This window comes from Neofelis nebulosa, chromosome 7 (genome assembly GCF_028018385.1).
Source record: "Neofelis nebulosa isolate mNeoNeb1 chromosome 7, mNeoNeb1.pri, whole genome shotgun sequence".
NCBI classification, from domain to species: domain Eukaryota; kingdom Metazoa; phylum Chordata; class Mammalia; order Carnivora; family Felidae; genus Neofelis; species Neofelis nebulosa.
The window spans coordinates 13,289,925-13,307,870 of record NC_080788.1 but is presented as its reverse complement, the minus strand read 5'-3'; the positions used below and the strand labels follow the sequence as shown (position 1 = coordinate 13,307,870).

Below are 17,946 nucleotides of genomic sequence, written 5' to 3'. Positions count from 1 at the left end.
AGATTTTATGATCCTCCCCCATTTCCACCTGTACACACAGACAGGCACACACTCACTGCTAAAAAATCTCTCAGACTCCAAGAATGTAGTGCTGAAAAGGGACCTTATTGAATTCTTTCCGAATTCTGTGGTAAATATAGCTAAAATCATCTGAGTTCAGCAATTTGTTTTAAAAAGTTAAAAGAGGGGCGCCTGGGTGGCTCAGTCGGTTAAGCGTCCGACTTCAGCTCAGGTCACGATCTCACGTTCCGGGAGTTCGAGCCCCTCGTCGGGCTCTGGGCTGATGGCTGAGAGCCCGGAGCCTGCTTCCGGTTCTGTGTCTCCCTCTCTCTCTGCCCCTCCCCCGTTCACGCTCTGTCTCTCTCTGTCTCAAAAATAAATAAACGTTTTAAAAAAAAATAAAAAAATAAAAAGTTAAAAGAACAGGGTGTCTGGGTGACTCCATCAGTTAAGCCTCCGACTTTGGATCAGGTCATGACCTCGTGGTTCATGGGTTCTAGCCCCTTCTTGGGCTCTGTGCTGACAGCTCAGATCCTGGAGCCTGTTTTGATTTCTGTGTCTTCCTCCCCCATTCATGCTCTCTCTCTGTCTCTCTCTCAAAAACAAACATTAAAAAATTAAAAAAAAAAAAAAAAAGAAGAACATAGGAGCTATACGTAAGAAGCCTCGCAGTAGGAAAGGTGGGAGAGAAATGAGAGATATTAATACCGTAAGGGAGACACTATGGCTAGGTTTCTTTGGGGTTACCATGGTGATTTGGATAGCTTCTTTGGTCACATTCTAAATTTTCTCGATTACAGGTAGTGATTTGGGGTTACTTCAGGATTATTAATTAAATCAATCTCCATCTGGCTCCAAATTCCATCTGAAGCTTTTCCTCTATTCTCCTTCCGAGAGAAGGAGCAGAGAGGAGAGAATCACTGTGTTCCTGTCGCCGGCATTTCTCACAAGGAGACTACCTCCTTGCTGTCACCGTTGAAGTTCCACGGAAAGATATTCTCGGAATCCATTCTGAGCCAAGCGATCCGAAAAAGGTCTATCGGGTGTTGAGTGTTCTAGAGTCCATGCTGTTGCCTCTGTGTTAAGCCCCACTTGCCACTTCATTCCCGCCCCCCCCCAAATTTCCCAGGGGCCCTCCTAGTATCTCAGAGACTTCCGTTCTCATACTCTGTCTGGACACAGTGTGTCCGTCTCTCTCACTGTTGAGACGTTCGAGTTCCCAGAGGCTCTTCCTTATTTCTCTTTTGTCCCTGACCCGCCAGGAGGTGAGAGCAAAGTGCAGCACCCCTCACCTCCACACGTTCCTCTTCCACCTGCTGCCTTGTCGCCCTTCACTGTGTGACCCCAACCCGGCCTCAAGCTCTCTTTACATAAAGAAGTAATGGAAGCCAGGCAATGACAAAACCAGTCCTGCCACAACACATGGACCTTCAAATCTGTATCTCATCCTTGAGTCCTTGACCTGTTACCACGGAAGCTGAGAAGCTCCACGGGCTGGCCGCTGGGCAAGAAAATGGGGACCTAATTTCGGAACAGAAGAGATGAGCGCATATTCTGGGCGATCTGGGTTTAAGTAGACACACGATAGTGAGAGGATGCCACGTGGAGGTCAAACCACTCTGGTCGATCTTAGTTCTGGATTCTCCCGGTGGTAATTTATCTAATTTAGTAACTTATCTGATTTCCCAGTGCCTTGGTGTCCCCATCTATAGAATAAGAAAGATAATGATTCCTGCTTCCTGGGAAGGCTTTGCGGATTAAGTATACACAAGGCTTATACACAAGGCTTTTTAATCAAGAGCAACCGATGCATAGTGCGTGTTGGGTAATTGTTAACAATTGTGATTAATCGGTTTCCTTAAGAGCCCACATATCATTCTGTCACACATCTTTAGCCCTTTGGCACACAATACCAAATCTTTAGCAATGCTCTTAAGCTCAAAAGGTCAAATGCCATTTAGCAAATCTCAGCATGGACTTCGGTCCCTACTGACATTTATAAATAGCACAAATAAATGTAGTATGGATTAGCTGTGTCTTCCCGCAAGGCTGGCAGGATTGGGCTGAGAGCCTGGCTTCTAGGGCATGAATATTGTTCCCCACTCACACCTGCATAAAACTGTTGACTGACTTGGAATCTAGAAATCCTAAAAGTTCAGTGACGTGTATGTTCTTTTGTCAATGTTATCCATCTAAGCCACTATTTGAAACTCGAGAAACATTGTGGGGGTGGGAAAAGAATTAGAAAGATCGAGTCAAGTGAGGGCACGTTTGTACAATTTAATAGAAGTGCAATTTAATGCTTCAACTAAATTTATACCTATGTCCACACACTGAACGTTCACTCTTGGAAATTGTTTTGCCAACCTTTTATCTGGAACCAAGGAATAAATTATACAAAGAGGGAATGCGTCCTAAGGAGATAGTTGGCCTGGGGCTCCTGGATGGCTCAGTCGGTTAAGCCTCTGACTTTGGCTCAGGTCATGATCTCATCAGGGTTTGTGAGTTTGAGCCCCGCGTCGGGCTCTGTGTTGACAGTGCAGACTGCTTGGGATTCTCTCTCTCTCTCCCTCTCTCTATCCCTCCCCAACTTGTGCTCTCACTCTCAAGATAATTAAATAACTTAAAAAAGAGAGAGAGAGATAGTTGGCCTGAATTATTAGCTTTTGTATTATGAAAATGCGCATAGAGGAGCTTAGAACCAAAATTAATATTACAAATATCAGAACTAGGAGACAGATTCTGTCAGTACATCTACTAGGCCTAGAAGTACATCTTGGCACAGGCATCTAGATTGTTTTGTGAGTAAATGTGATAATTAGCACTTGGAAGATCTTTAAGTTAAGGATCTACTCCATCTCTAACCGCCTTTCATAACAGGTGTTTTATTAAAGAACGTATATTCATTTATACCAAATTAATACTTTAAACCTAAAATTGAAAAGCCAGCACTTAAAAATTAGTTTACTTCTATAAACAAATAGAAGTAAAATTGTATGAAAATATGTAAAAGCGATCATTGCACACATACATTTCTTGGGATAAGCTTTTGTTTGCCCATTTTTCCTTGTTTTCTCTTTCTCCTGTGTCAACCCTTCTTCCTCTTCCCACCTTCCCTACCCAGGGAATCTATGCCTGTCAGTGGTTTTCCTCAAAGGAATATATAGATATGTGTACACATATTTACCTACATAAAGATTATATTCACATGTCTGTATCTTTCTTTTCCCATGTGGTATCTCAAAATAAGTCTTCAAAGTCAAGTGGCATAGCTACTCTTTATTCATTCATTCATTCATTCATTCATTCATTCATTTTGAGAGAGAGAAAGAAAGCAAGAGAGCACATGAGTGCACAAGGGAGGGGCAGATACGGAGGGAGAGAGAGAATCCCAAGCAGGCTCCATGCCATCAGCACAGAGCCCAATGTGGGGCTTGAACTCACACACTGTGAGATCATGATCTGAGCCGAGATTCAGACTTGAAAGCCCAAGTGACTGAGTCACCCAGGTGTCATAAATCTCCTCTTTTTAATGGCTTACACACTGGTTCATGGTGTGGATACACCATAATTTATTAAACCATGACCTTTGGGAAGGGTGTTAGAATTTTAACATTAAAAAATTTGCCTTTACTCTGGTTTAAACATTTTTGCCCCAACAGGCAATACTACTATAAACATTTTAGTGCATGAACTATGACAACAACACAGAGAGGGTAATTATTATTTTCATTTTACAAATGAGGAAACTGTGGGTAGTAAAAGTTAACTAAAAGTTTTACAAGTAAGGACATTTTATTTTATTTTACTATTATTTTTTTAAGTAAGTTCTACTTTCAGTATGGGGCTTGAACTCAGGACACTGAGATCAAGAGTCATGTGCTCTATCAAATAAGCCAGCCAGGCATCCCCACTAATGAGAAAATTTTAGCTAAGAAAGTGCAAATGGCTACAGCATTGGTCCTATTTGACTCTAACCTCATAGGTTTCACTGTGTCACATGACACTCTGTTGTCCTTCTTCTGACTTCCTAGAAGCTGTAGGTTATTACATGGAAACATGTGTGATCCTAAGTCACCGGATAGATCAAGCACTTGGCAGTGGAGATTAAATATAGTTGTGTTGGGGCGCCTGGGTGGCTCAGTCGGTTGGGCGTCCGACTTCGGCTCAGGTCATGATCTCACGGTCCGTGGGTTCGAGCCCCGCGTCGGGCTCTGTGCTGACAGCTCAGAGCCTGGAGCCTGTTTCAGATTCTGTGTCTCCCTCTCTCTCTGACCTTCCCCCATTCAAGCTCTGTCTCTCTCTGTCTCAAAAATGAATAAACGTTAAAAAAAAATTTAAATATAGTTGTGAAATTTGAAAAGAAAAGATGATTGTACATTCATTTTTATAAATGGTTGTCTTAAGCTATCATGGTTCATGACAAACCTAGGACTTTTGGAAGAAATATGGCAGACTAGAATTTAAGAGAAAGAGTTTCCGGTTCAGGATACTTCAAATCACCAGGTGTAACATAATGAGGTTCGCAGGTTTCTGGGTCTGAGACAAGTGAATTAGATTAAATAGAACAAAACCTCCCACTGACAACTACGTAGGGAAGGGAGTCTTGGTGCTCAGTGAAGAGAAACTAACAAAGGTGAGACTTGGATGACCGTGATCCTTGGGAAGAGAGAAGCACACAGAAGCCTCCCCATTGATCCTGGCTTTTTTCATGAAGACATTTTCCAATTTTCTATAGACAAAACATAAACCAAGCAGAAAGTGGTTGTTTTGTTGGAGTAGAGATACAGTAGTCAGAATTCCACACTGCCACATTGGTTGAGATCCGAGGGATAACAAACATCCCAGAGAATAGGGAAATATAGAGACGTCCCCAAATCTCTAATTCCTATGGAGTCCTTGGTTGATTCCTATGGTAGATGTGTCAGGGCAGTAGTCCAAAAAAGCCAACGGGCTACAGCATCTGGGAAACCAAATAGAACAGCAAAAATTTCAGCAGCTGCATGTTGCTGTGGAGACTATGGTTGGAGTTCAATTCCTGACAAATTAGAACACAGCCCAGACTTTCAGTGGAGATTCCCAAAGGGCCATGAAGTAGGAATAAAGGCCAGACCCTTGGAATAAAGACCATACTTTAGAAGGTGAACTATGGTTCAGGAAAAATCTCAACACTGAAATATATCAACCTCAAACTCTAAAATCAAACAGCAATTAGATTATGGTGATCTGCAGGCTTCATCTGCCCCCCAGAAGAAAATCTCTTGCTGGAGGAAGATAACATCATCCAGAGCCTCTGTACTGTGTCGTTGACAATGTCAGATATCCATTAAGAATTACTAGGAGAATTAAAACACAGGACCAAATAACCAAAAGATATTTATATTTTATAAAAATCACGGGAACAGACCCTCAGGAGATGTAGATAACTGATTTAAAATACCTTATGATCCAAATGCTCTTTAAAATGAAGGAAAGATGGGAAATTTCATCAGGGAATAGGAGTCTGTAAGCTAAAATTCTAGAACTGAAAAATAAGTTATATCTGGCAATAAAAATTTAATGTATGGGTCTAAAAAAAGATTAGACACAGCAGAACAGATGATTAGTAAACTGGAAAATAGGTCAGTGCAAACTGTCAATATTGAGAAATGGAAAGAAAAATAAAGGTAAAAAAATAAGGAAAAAAATGTAACACGTACCTAACAGGACACTTTGCAATAGAAATATAATGGAGACATCAAATGTAAACAAGATTTTTCCAGAAATACAAAATTTGAAATTTTTATCACAAGAATACCTGTACTATAAGAAATGTTAAAGGACATTCATCAGGCAGAAGGGGAAAAATAGGACGAAGTGTCAATTTATAAAAATCAAACACATCAGAAATATCACCTGAATGATACAGATTGAATGTTTGTGTCCCTCCCAAAATGTACATGTTAATATCTAATCCCCAGTGTGATGCTATTTGGAGGTGGGGCCTTTGGGTGATGATTAAGTCATAAGGATGGAACTCTTAACAATGGCATTAGTGCTTTTTTAAGAAAAGGTGGAGAAGTAGGTAGAGAAGTACCTTTCTCTTTTTCTGCTATGTGAAGAGAAAACAGAAGTCAGCTGTCTGCAACCCAGGAGAGGGTTCTTACCAGAACCTGACTATGCTGGCACCCTGATCTCAGACTGCCAGCCTCCAGGCTGTGAGAAATCATTTCTATTGTTTGTAAGTCACCCAGTCTATTGTACTTGATTCTGTCAGGCTGCATTGAGTGAGACAGGAAGTGTAAACACACAGGGCTTTAAAAATGTTTTATTTTCTAAAAGGTAGTAGACTGCTTAAACAATGTAGTAGGGATGTTGATAGCATGTAGAGTCACAATGTATATAAACAATACCAAGAAGGCTAAGAGGAGGAAAATGGAAGAATACCGCTGATAGCTTCTGATGCTATACATAAATGCGTGTAATCACTTGATGTAAGACTGTGGTTAACTAAAAATGTGTACTATAGGGGTGCATGGCTGGCTCAGTCAGTAGAGCATGTTTCTCTTGATCTCAGGGTTGTGAGTTTGAGCCCCATGTGGGGGTAGAGATTACTTAAAAATTAAACTTATTAAAACTGTATATTATAAATCATAAAATAACCACTAAAATAACAAAACAAAGAGTTGGAGGATATAAAGCCAAAAAAGGAGATAAAAGTATTCATTTAATTCAAGAGAAAGAAAAGAGAAAAAGGAATAATAAGCAGGACAATTAGAAACAAATAGCAGGTGGCAGTTTTCTGCCCATCGTGTCAATAATTATATTACAGGTAAAATGTGTAAATACCTCAATTAGAGATCAGAAGTTGTCAGATTGGAAAAGTAAAGCGAGACCCAACCATATGCTTTTTATAAGAAACATACTATAATTATAAAGGCAAAAATAGGTTAAAATGAAGGAAAAGATAGCCCATGCTAACCCTATTCAAGATAATACTGAAATAGGTATATTTATATAAGACAAAGCAGATATCTGGTAATATTCAAAAATATTACCAGAAATAGAAGTTATTATGTAGTAATAAAGAAGCCAATTCATCAAGAAGGTATAACAATCCTAAATACTTATGCAGTTACTAATGGAGCTTCAAAATGCATAAAGCAAAAACTGATAGAACTGCAAGGAGAAATAGACAATTCCATAATTAGTCTCTCTCTACTTGATTGGACAAGTAGATAGAAAATCAGTAATGCTATAGAAGACTCGAACAATATTATCAACTAACCTGATTTAACTGACCTGACCTAATTTATAAAATAACCCAACCAAAAAAAAAAATAGCAGAATTCACATTCTTTTCAAATGCACAGGGGCCATTGACCAAGATATACCATATTCTGTGCCATAAACAAGTATCAATATATTTGAAAGTGTTCAAGATGTGCAAAGTATGCTATTAATCACAATAGAGTTTAATTAGATCAATTATAGGACAAAACCTGAAGAGGCCCCACATATTTGGTAGTGAAACTATACTCTTCTCTAAAAACTATAGAGCAAAGGGAAAATTAAAGGGGTTTTAGAAAGTCTTTTGAACTGAATGAAAATAAAAACATTAATTCTGGTTCAGCTCTGACATGTAAAGAGCATGGAAGAAGTCACTCTCATCCTCACAACAGAAGAAGCTGAACAAACCCCAAACCATTGACTTTTCTTGGGCTTCTCAGAGAACAGAGATCAAAGGACAAACTGCCATTCCAAAACTGGGGAGAAAAGCCAATACAGAGAGTCACAGCTGAGGTGTACTTACCTGGAGCAGAGCAGTCATAAACTGGTAGGAACACTCAGGAGGCTGAGTGTGGACTCGTGTGAGTGGGAAAAACTCCTGGCTGTTGCAATCTTGGGGGAAACTCTAAAGTTTACCTCCAGGAACTCTACCTGACTCTCACGGTTAAAAGTCACAAAATTCCCTTGTGTGACTCTGAAAGGGAAAGGAGAAGATTAATTATTGGGAAATATTCCCAGAGAGGGCTCCATAACAAAGCGCTGCCTTCCAGGGGGTGGAAAAAACTTGATCAGAGTCTTGCCTCATCTTAGATGGAGAAAACAGTCATTCTCCTTTCAACCCTCACTTGCCTTTCTGTCTCATCAAAGCGATGTGAAAGGGAAAGGAGAAACTATACCTCAGAAGAAACAGCTGTGAACATCACAGTCCAGAGAAACAGGTCCACTAAAAGACTAAAAAGAACTCCTAAGATTATAAAATGCTTTTCACCCACACATGCTACCACACTGACAGAAATTCAGTATAAAAATGGAGTAACAGCTGAAATAGCAACTAGATACATACTCTCTATGAGAAGGAGTCCATAGGAAAGACCTAAAATCAACAGGGAAGAAAAAAAACAATTATAATGGAGCTATGTACAGACTCTGGCACCTACAACCACAGCACATATGAAACACAGCACAACTCCTAGCAGATTAAAAGAAATCCTCACATTAAAAGCCTATTTAACTCAGTTTCTATTCCGATAAATGTCATGCTTTCAACAAAAAATCACAAGACATGCCAAAAGGCATGTAAAAGCATAGACTCCAAAGAAAAAAGCAAGTATCCAAATCAGACTCAGATACGCAATAGAAGTTGGAATTCACAGACATGATATTTAAATTTTTTTTTTTACATTTTATTTATTTTTGAGAGACAGAGACAGAGCACAAGTGGGGGAGGGGCAGAGAGCGAGGGAGACACAGAATCCGAAGCAGGCTCCAGGCTCCGAGCTGTCAGCACAGAGCCCCACGCGGGGCTCGAACTCACAAACTGTGAGATCATGACCTGAGCTGAAGTCGGACGCTTAACTGACTGAGCCACCCAGGCGCCCCCTTTTTTTTATTTTTATTTTTTCACAGACATGAAATTTAAAGCAACAAATTAATATGTTAAGGGCTCTAGTGCAAAAAGTAGACAATATGCAAGCACAGATGAGTAATGTAAACAGGGAGATTAAAACTCCGAAAAAGGTCAAAAGGAAATGCTGGAAATAAAAAGCACTGTAACAGGGGCACTTGGTGGCTCAGTCAGTTAAGCATCCAACTCTTGATTTTGACTCAGGTCATGATCTCATATCAGACTCTGCGTTGACAGTGCAGAGCCTGCTTGGGATTCTCTGTCTCCCTCTCTGACCCTCCCTGCTCACTCGCTCTCTCTCAAAAATAAATAAACATTAAAAAAAGCACTGTAAACAGGAAATGTAGAATGCCTTTAAAATGCTCATTAGTAGACTGGACTCAGCCGAGGAAAGGATCAGTGAGTTTGAAGATAGGTTAAAAAACAAAAAAAAAAACAAAAACAAAAAAACCAAAAAAAACAAAAAAACAAAAAAAAACTTCCCCCAACAGAAATGCAAGAAAGGAAGGAAGGAAGGTGGAAAGGAAAGGAAGCACAGAAAGGAGGGAGAAAGAAAAAAAGGAAGAACTTTAATAATAAAACCAGATGAATATTAGAAGAAAGGAAAAATACAGACTGATAACTCTCAGGAATATGAATACAAAATTCTAAACTAATCGTTAGCAAATCACATCCAACAATGTATAAAAATAATTATACACCACAAACAAGTGGGATTTATTTCAGGTAGAAAGGCTAATTTCATAATCAAAAACGAATAAATGTAACCCATCATATCAACAGCCTGAAGAAGAAAAACCATGATCATTTCAATTGATGCAGAAAGAGTATTTGATAAAATCCAACACCTACCTATTTTTGATAATAACTCTAAGCAAACGGGAAGTAGGGGGAAATGTTATCAACCTGACGAATACTGTCTACAAAAACCCTGCAGCTAACATTGTATTAAATGGCAAAAAAATGAATGCTTTCGCCCTGAGTTTGGAATCAATGCAAGCGTAGTCATTTTTCACCATTCCTATTACACACGGTACGATCAGTTTCAACTAGTGTAAGGAGACAAGAAAAAAATAAAAAGGTATGTAGATTGAGAAAGAAGAAATGCAGTCTTTCTTCATAGATGGCCTAATAGTTTAGGTAGAAAATCCCAAGGAATTTACCAAATAAGTCTTGGAAATAATAAGCAAGTACAACAAAGTCACATGAAACAAGGTTAATGTACAAAAGTCAATTGGTTTCCCGTATGTCAGTAATGATCAGTTGGAATTTAAATTTTAAAATAAATATTATTTAAAAGTAGCATCAAAAATTAAAATCCTTAGGTATGAATCTGAACCAATATGTATAGGATCTACATGTGGAAAAATACAAAGCTCTGATGAAAGAAAGCTGTATCTAATCAAATGGAGAGAGATTTCATGTTCCTGGATTGTAAGATTCAGTGTTCCTGCATATATTTGGAGACTCCATAGAAAGATGTATGTACGTTTATAATCATTGTATATTCTTGATGGAATGACCCTTTGTCAGTACATGATGTCCTTTGTCTCTTGTAATAACTTTTTATAAAATCTATTTGGTCCGATATCAATATAGCTACCCCAGGTTTTATTTGCTTTTTGCATGGAACAGAAATAATTCCACTTTATTTTTTAAAACGTTTTATTTATTATTTATTTGTGAGAGTGGGGAAGGGGCAGAGAGAGAGGGAGATACAGAATCCGAAGCAGGCTCCGGGTTCTGAGCTGTCGGCAGACAGCCCAATATGGAGCTCGAACCCACAGACTGCAAGATCATGACCTGAGCTGAAGTCAGACGCCCAACTGACTGAGCCGCCCAGGTGCCCCTAAATAATTTCACTTTAAACTTATGTGCGTCTCTCATAGACAACTTAGCAGTTGGATTACATGTTTTGTTTTTTTGTTTTTTTACAATTCTTTCTGCCAATCCGTCTTTTAATTGGTGAGTTCAATCTGTGTACATTTAAAGTAATTACTGATAAGAAAGAACTTCTGTCATTTTACTATTCGCTTTCTACATGTCTTATATCCCTTTTGTTCCTCATTTTCACTATTACTGCCTTCTTTTGTGTTTAACTCATTTTTTTCCCCTTGTGTCTTTTTTATTTCTTTCTCATTTCCTTTTTCTGTATATATTTCAGTTCTTTTCTTAGCGCTTACCCTGGGTATTACAACTAACATCTTAAGTTTATAACAATCTAGTTTGAATGAATACGAACTTAAGTAATATACAAAAACTCTACACCTATACAACTCTGCCCCCCTTATATTGTTATTTTTTTTTACAAATTATGCTGCTATACATTGTGTTCCCATTAACATAGATTTATAATTGTTTTATTCATGTTCCATTTGAATAACATAGACATAAAAATGAGTAACGAGTTAGGGGCACCTGGGTGGCTCAGTCAGTTAAGCGTCTGACTCTTGATTTCGGCTCAAGTTCTCATGGTTGGTGGGTTCAAGCCCCATGTCGGGCTCTGCATTGGCAATGCGGAGGCTGCTTGGGAATCTCTCTCTTTTTCTCTCTCTCTTTCTCTCTCTCTCTCCTTCTATCTCTGCTCCGCCCACTCACTCTTCCTCTCTCTCAAAATGAATAAATAAACCTAAAAAAAGTAACAAGTTAAATATAATACTAGGCTTTATGTTTATCTGTGTAGTTACGTTTACCTGTGTTTTTTGATTTTTCATATGGCTTTATTTTACTCTCTAGCATCCTTCGATTGTAGACTAAAGAATTACCCTTCTTGTAGGGTAGATCTATAAAAACGATGAGCTCCTTCAGCTTTAGTTTGTCTGAAAAGGTATTAATATCTCCTTCATTTTTGAAGAATGGTTTTGCTGTGGCTACAATTCTCCTGACTTCCATGGTTGTCAGTGAGACACGGGCCATTAATTGTATTGAAGGTCCCTTCTACGTGGTGAATTAGTCCCTATTCTACTTCTTTCAAGATTCTCCCTGTCTTCGTTTTTGACAGCGTGATTATAATGTGGCTCAGTGTGGGTCTCTTTCAGCCTGTCCTACTTAGAGTTTATCGAGATTTTTGGATGTGTGGACTCATGCCACTCATTATCCTGGGGAAATTTAGGGAGATTATTTCTTCAAATATACTTTCTATTTCTCTCTCTCCTCTCCTAGGATTGCCTTTGTGGACATGTTGTCACACTTTACGGCGTCCTTTATCTCCTTAGGTCTGTTCTAGCAAGTACCATATCCAAGTTTTGTCAGGGACAGTTCTATGAAGATTTTGCCTTGCTGGTCCAAATAAATAAAAGCAATACTATCTTGGTCTTTGTAGATTTTCTTTGTATTAGGTCACCCTTCACAGTGCTAAGCCAGGCCATTTACAATTCTACTTTAGCTTTTACTTCCTGCTTGCATGGAGCCTGTCAACCAGCCAGAGCTGAAAGCTTGTCTTCTCATTTCTTTTCTGAGCCCTGGACATATGTGTAGCCTTCTAGATTTTTGAGCATATTTGTGTTTCCAAACCAGCCGACAAAATTCCTGAAAATTTAACATTTGGCTTACACGAGTTGCTCTTAACTGGCATAAACTGGCTGAAAGACACCCCTGATTTAGTGCTCCCAGGAGTAAAAATGTAAAGAAAGCAGAAGGGAAAGAAATCAAGCAAGGGTATTTTTCAGGCAAGCTTCCAGCCTCAGCTTAGTCTTGCAGGGATGCCCAGGAGTGGAAATTATGCCATGGAGATTATTACAGGTTGTAGAAAGGGAACTGGGCTTCCAAATTCCTACGTTAATCAGTTTTTAGCTAAGGGCTGCTTTGGGGATGTAAACTACCAGGCACTTTTGGCTCTCCACTTATTGGACAAAGGGGATCTGGCAGTCTGAAGGCAGTCTCATCAAGAGAATTGCAAGAATGGGTTCTTAGAGACAAAAGGGTAACAAAGCTGGCGGGGGTGGTGGGGGGTGGGGCACATAAATAATAAAAGAGAATTATGGGGACCTGGGTGGAGTATGGACGTGTTCATAGAGTCCACTCCTTACACCAGTCTGATCCACTTACATCATATGAATTTCAGTCCATCTTGTTACAGCTTCTTAAAGATGTTGGAAAGGGAAAAATAAAAGCATTATGATAGGAGAGCTTGTAGGATGGGTTGTAGTTCCCAGTGCTGTAGCTAATGTTTGTGAATATATGCTGAATTTAAATACAATGAATGACAGTGGGATAAAAATAAAGTTGAAGGGACTGTATAAATTCAGATAAAGACTTCAGGAAAAGATTATGATCGGGAATAAAGAAAACCATTACATAATGATAAAGGGGCCAAGATATCAAGAGAACATAATGATCTTTTTTTAAAAAAAATTAATGCTTATTTATTTATTTATTTATTTTTTTTTTTTTATTTATTTTTTAATATATGAAATTTACTGTCAAATTGGTTTCCATACAACACCCAGTGCTCATCCCAAAAGGTGCCCTCCTCAATACCCATCACCCACCCTGCCCTCCCTCCCACCCCCCATCAACCCTCAGTTTGTTCTCAGTTTTTAACAGTCTCTTATGCTTTGGCTCTCTCCCACTCTAACCTCTTTTTTTTTTTTTCCCTTCCCCTCCCCCATGGGTTTCTGTTACGTTTCTCAGGATCCACATTTATTTTTGAGAAAGAGAGAGAGAGAGAGACAGAGAGACAGAGAGACAGAGCTGAGTGGGAGAGGGGCAGAGAGAGAGAGAGAGAGGGAGACACAAAATCCGAACCAGGTTCCAGGCTCTGAGCTGTCATCACAGAGCCCAACACAGGGCTCAAACTCACAAACCATGAGATCATGACCTGAGCTGAAGTTGGATACTTGCCTGACTGAGCCACCCAGACACCCCATAATAATCTTAAATGTGTAAGTACCTAACAGAGAGCTTCAAAATAAGTGAGGTAAAGCCTTATAGAACTGAAAGGAGAAACCAGGCAGTGTCTATAACTATGGTTGGAGATTCCAACTCCTTTCCCAGTAATTTGTAGAATATCTATTGTTTTACCTAAGAAAATAAAAATGGGTGTCCACGTAAATAGTTGTATGTGGTTTTTCATAGCGATGTTATTAAAAATAACCCAAGCCTGGAGTATCACAGATGTCCAACAGCAAGTAAATAAAAAAAAATGTGTATAATTGGAGTATGCTTTGACCACAAAATAGCACCGAGTTACTGATACATACAACAGGGTAGATGAACTTCAAAAATGTTATGCTGGGTCAGAGAAGTCAGATAAAAAAGATTACATACTCTATATTTCCATGACACTCTGGAAAAGAGCAAGCAATTATGACAGAAGTGGATTGATGTGGGGGGTACCAGAGCGGGTAACAGAGCGGAATGCAGGCGAAGGGGAATGAGGAAATATTTTTGGTGTGTTGAAATGTCCTGTATTTACTCAATGTCGGTGTTCACATGAGTATATATGTTTTCTATAAACTGTTGAACTGCACAATTAAAACTGATACATTTTATTGAATATAAATTAAACCTCAGTCAAAAGAAAAGGAAACATTCATCCAGAATGGAAGGTAAATCACACAAGGAGGTATTATGTAACCAAAATTGTTAACAATCACAGCTACACGCAATAATAGGGATGAGTATCAAAAACAAAATATTGAGAGATAAAAGCCAGACCTTGAAGAGTATGCATTTTATGATTTCAATTATATTAAGTTCAAAGCATTGAAATTGAACCTCTGCTGTTGGAGGCTAGAATGGTGTTTACCTTTGAGTGGGTGGTGGGTGGTAATAGGAAGGGATCTGGGATGCTGGTAATGTTCTATTTCCTTTTTTTTTTTTTTTTTTTTTTTTCAGAGAGAGAGAGGGAGAGAATATCTTAAGCAGGCTCAACTCTCAGCATGGAGCCCAGCTCAGGGCTCCATCCCACAAGATCCCGTGATCCCATGAGATCACGACCTGAGCTGAAATCAAGAGTCCGATATTTAACCAACTGAGCCACTCAGGCACCCCAATAACGTTCTATTTCTTAATCTGCAGGGTCAAATCCTGGCATAAATCAAAGTATGGTCAAAGAGCTATTGAGAAGGCAGAGCAGAAGGAACGTACAAGCAAGACTGGTGGAAATGTAACCACTCCAGAAAACCTCGGTCAGTTTCTCCAAAGTTAATGTATGGGACCATGTGACCCTGACATCCCACTTCTCGGTATGCATTCTTGAAAAATGAAACTTACGTTAAATCAAACACTATCCATGTATATTAGTGAACTAGAATTTGAATAAAAACTTAAAAAAACAACCTATCTGTGAATATGTGTAGCAGCATTAGTCAAAGCTGCCCATACGTGGAAACAATCCACATGTCTTTCAGAAGGTGAAAGGATAAGCAATCTGTATTACATCCACACAGTGGCATACTTCTCAGCACTAAAAAAGAATGAGCTATTGACGCATGTGATACTACACATAAATTTTAAGAGAATTGTGCTACGTCAAGGTTTTTCAAAATCATGGCTCTTGACTTTTTTGGGGGGCTGTATAATTTGTTGTGGGGTTATTTAACCACATCCCTGGCAAGGCCACCCCTATGCATAGGAGGCAGTACCCCTCTACCTTTCCAACTTAGTACAACTAAAAATGTCTGCAGACATGGCCAAGGGCCCTGATGGAGAACCACTGTGCCGAGGGAAAGGCTATAGTCTTAAAATACTACATATTGCATGATTTCATTTATAGGACATTCTGGAAAAGTGAAAGATATAAGAACGGCAATCTGATTGGTGGTTGCTGACGGTTAAAGGTGGGGAGAGAGTCTGAACACAAAGAGGCAAAAGAAGGCGATTCTTCAGAGTGTTGGCATTGTTCTGTATCCACTGATAATTACTGATCTATGCCTGGGTAAATAAAAAATCGAAGAAATCAAATCGAAGAAATAAAATCTAACCCAACAAAATAAGTACAGTATAAATGGAAAGTCATACTTTGACTTGCCAGTCAGGAGGCAATCTTGGCAGAAGGGTTTTCAGTGAGGGTTGTGAGAGAGGCAAGGATGAGTCAGTTCTGTAGGATGTCTAGTAACTTCAAGTTAAGGACAGTGAGAGTAGAAGGGTCTGCCATTTTGGAAGTGCATCCTAGAGCCTTGCTTTATGGGGAGACCATAGAGGATAAGCAGAGACATAAGCCAATATTCCTAACAAGGGTGCACACAATGCAGCAGGGAAATGCCCTCCTGCTAAAGAGGGGCATGCCCAGCGTGAGTCCTGGGTAAACCACTGGGCACATTCCCCATGGACTTCCCAGAAGAGTTCATCCTATGCCTATAGTGCACTGTGTGTCCTAACCTCTCTCAGGAGGCTGGTATGAAGCCCCAGTGGGGGACTGTAAGGCAGAGCTCCTGGGTTGGGGGTTACTGAGCTGCTCTTCAGAAGTGTATCTTTACATACTATCCCCCGGAGCCCACAACTCCTATCTCGGGGTTCTCTCCACTGAGCCATCTGGAGTATTTGGATGCCCTGTGCTCTAAGTTTTTTAGTGACTAAAATTGTTCTTGGAGATCCTCTGTTCTGTGATCTGCACAGTAGCCATATCTGTTCCAGGGACGTGCTAAAGGAACCTAAGCTAGGGTAGATTATAGCAGAGAAATTGAGTTGAGATGACCTTTTCCAAGACCAGGAAGTATGGGCATATCTGGCCTCCTGGGGGCGGAGAATGGTGTCTGGATTGGTTGATTTCCTAGGTTCATCATGTTCTGTTCTCCATTTATTTTCTAGGAAACCACCTGGAGATGCAGAAGACAGATGATCTGCAGATTGGGACATGGAACAAGGAGGTGAAAAACACAGACTGTACCTTGCAGACAATGGAGATGTCAAAGGTCAACTAGATCTTTAGTCAAAGGGTTAGAGGTCAAAATTAGATTGAGTGATGGAACAAGCCAAGTGTGAGGAGAAGTGGGAAATGAGTATGTGGCATGGTCCTGATCAGTTTTGCATATAAAATTCCAATTCCAAGAATTCCAAGTCATTGCATAGCCCCAGATTTTATCAGCTTGGGGGAAGCAAATCATCTGGAGATTCAGGGACTGGACAGATGGATCCAGGCTGGAGTTTAAGCTCTCACACTAAGGTCTCCCTGTAGGACATCATCGCATATATCTGTGCAGGTTGGGGACTGCATAATTCCAATGGGTCCGACCACACCACATCTGGTGACACCCCTGGAGTGCTGGGATCAGTTGTGCAATACTCCATGGTCTCTGCAGCTGGATTCCAAGAACATGAGGAGGTCTGTTAAATTTTTTTAGTGATGGCAGGAAATATGAACAGAGGAAGAAGGGGAGGAGGGTAGAGAGAGGGAATGAGGAAGGAAGCCAGACTGAGAGAGAAAGAAAGAGGAGGGGGAGGAGGGGGAGGGGGAGAAGGAGCGAACACTTGAATAATAGTTATAGTGATCAGATAGTTTATTGTAAAAACTGGACTATTTTATTTTATTTTATTTTATTTTAGTAGGCTCCACACTCAACATGGGGCTTGAACTTACAACTCTGAGGTCAAGAGTTGTATGCTGTATGGACTGAGCCAGCCAGGTGCCCCAAAGGTGGGATAGTTTTGAAACTATAGCAGAAGCTATAGCTACACAAGAGCCATTAAAATTGGACACAGTAATCATATGTTCACCCCAGGAATAGGGCATATGTCCCTGGGCTTCATTTGGTCCGGATGAGATTCCATCTGCTACTTCTAACCACAGAGGGCTATGGAGTTTCGCCCACAGAGGCAGCAGAGGGCATCTGTGAAGCGTCGTAGGGACTTGGGGATCCAGCTCTAGCCTTTCTGCAAAGCAAGAAAGCAAGCAATCGGTCAAGGCTTCTCAAAGTCCGATGCCCCAAATATGCTTTCTTAATTGTCTTGCCTAGGCCCAACCTCAAATGCGTTCCCTTCTCCGTCCCTGGAATGAAAACAGCCTTACTTGGACGTGTTGGTGATATCTTGCCTTCTCTCCTCTTTCCTGATGTTTTAGTAACTAAGCTTTCTAACCGGCCAACAGGTTCGCTCTTAATGACTTAATCATT

At 40.0% G+C, this 17,946-nt stretch overlaps 1 long non-coding RNA gene across 1 annotated transcript; it reads left to right on the top strand.

The window, feature by feature from the left end:
* Positions 1–1,123: 1,123 nt before the first annotated feature.
* LOC131518119 (uncharacterized) lies at positions 1,124–17,193 on the top strand. Its single transcript, XR_009264925.1, has 3 exons — positions 1,124–1,651; positions 14,915–15,081; positions 16,646–17,193. It is a non-coding gene; the product is annotated as an uncharacterized LOC131518119 (long non-coding RNA).
* The last annotated feature ends 753 nt before the right edge of the window (positions 17,194–17,946 follow it).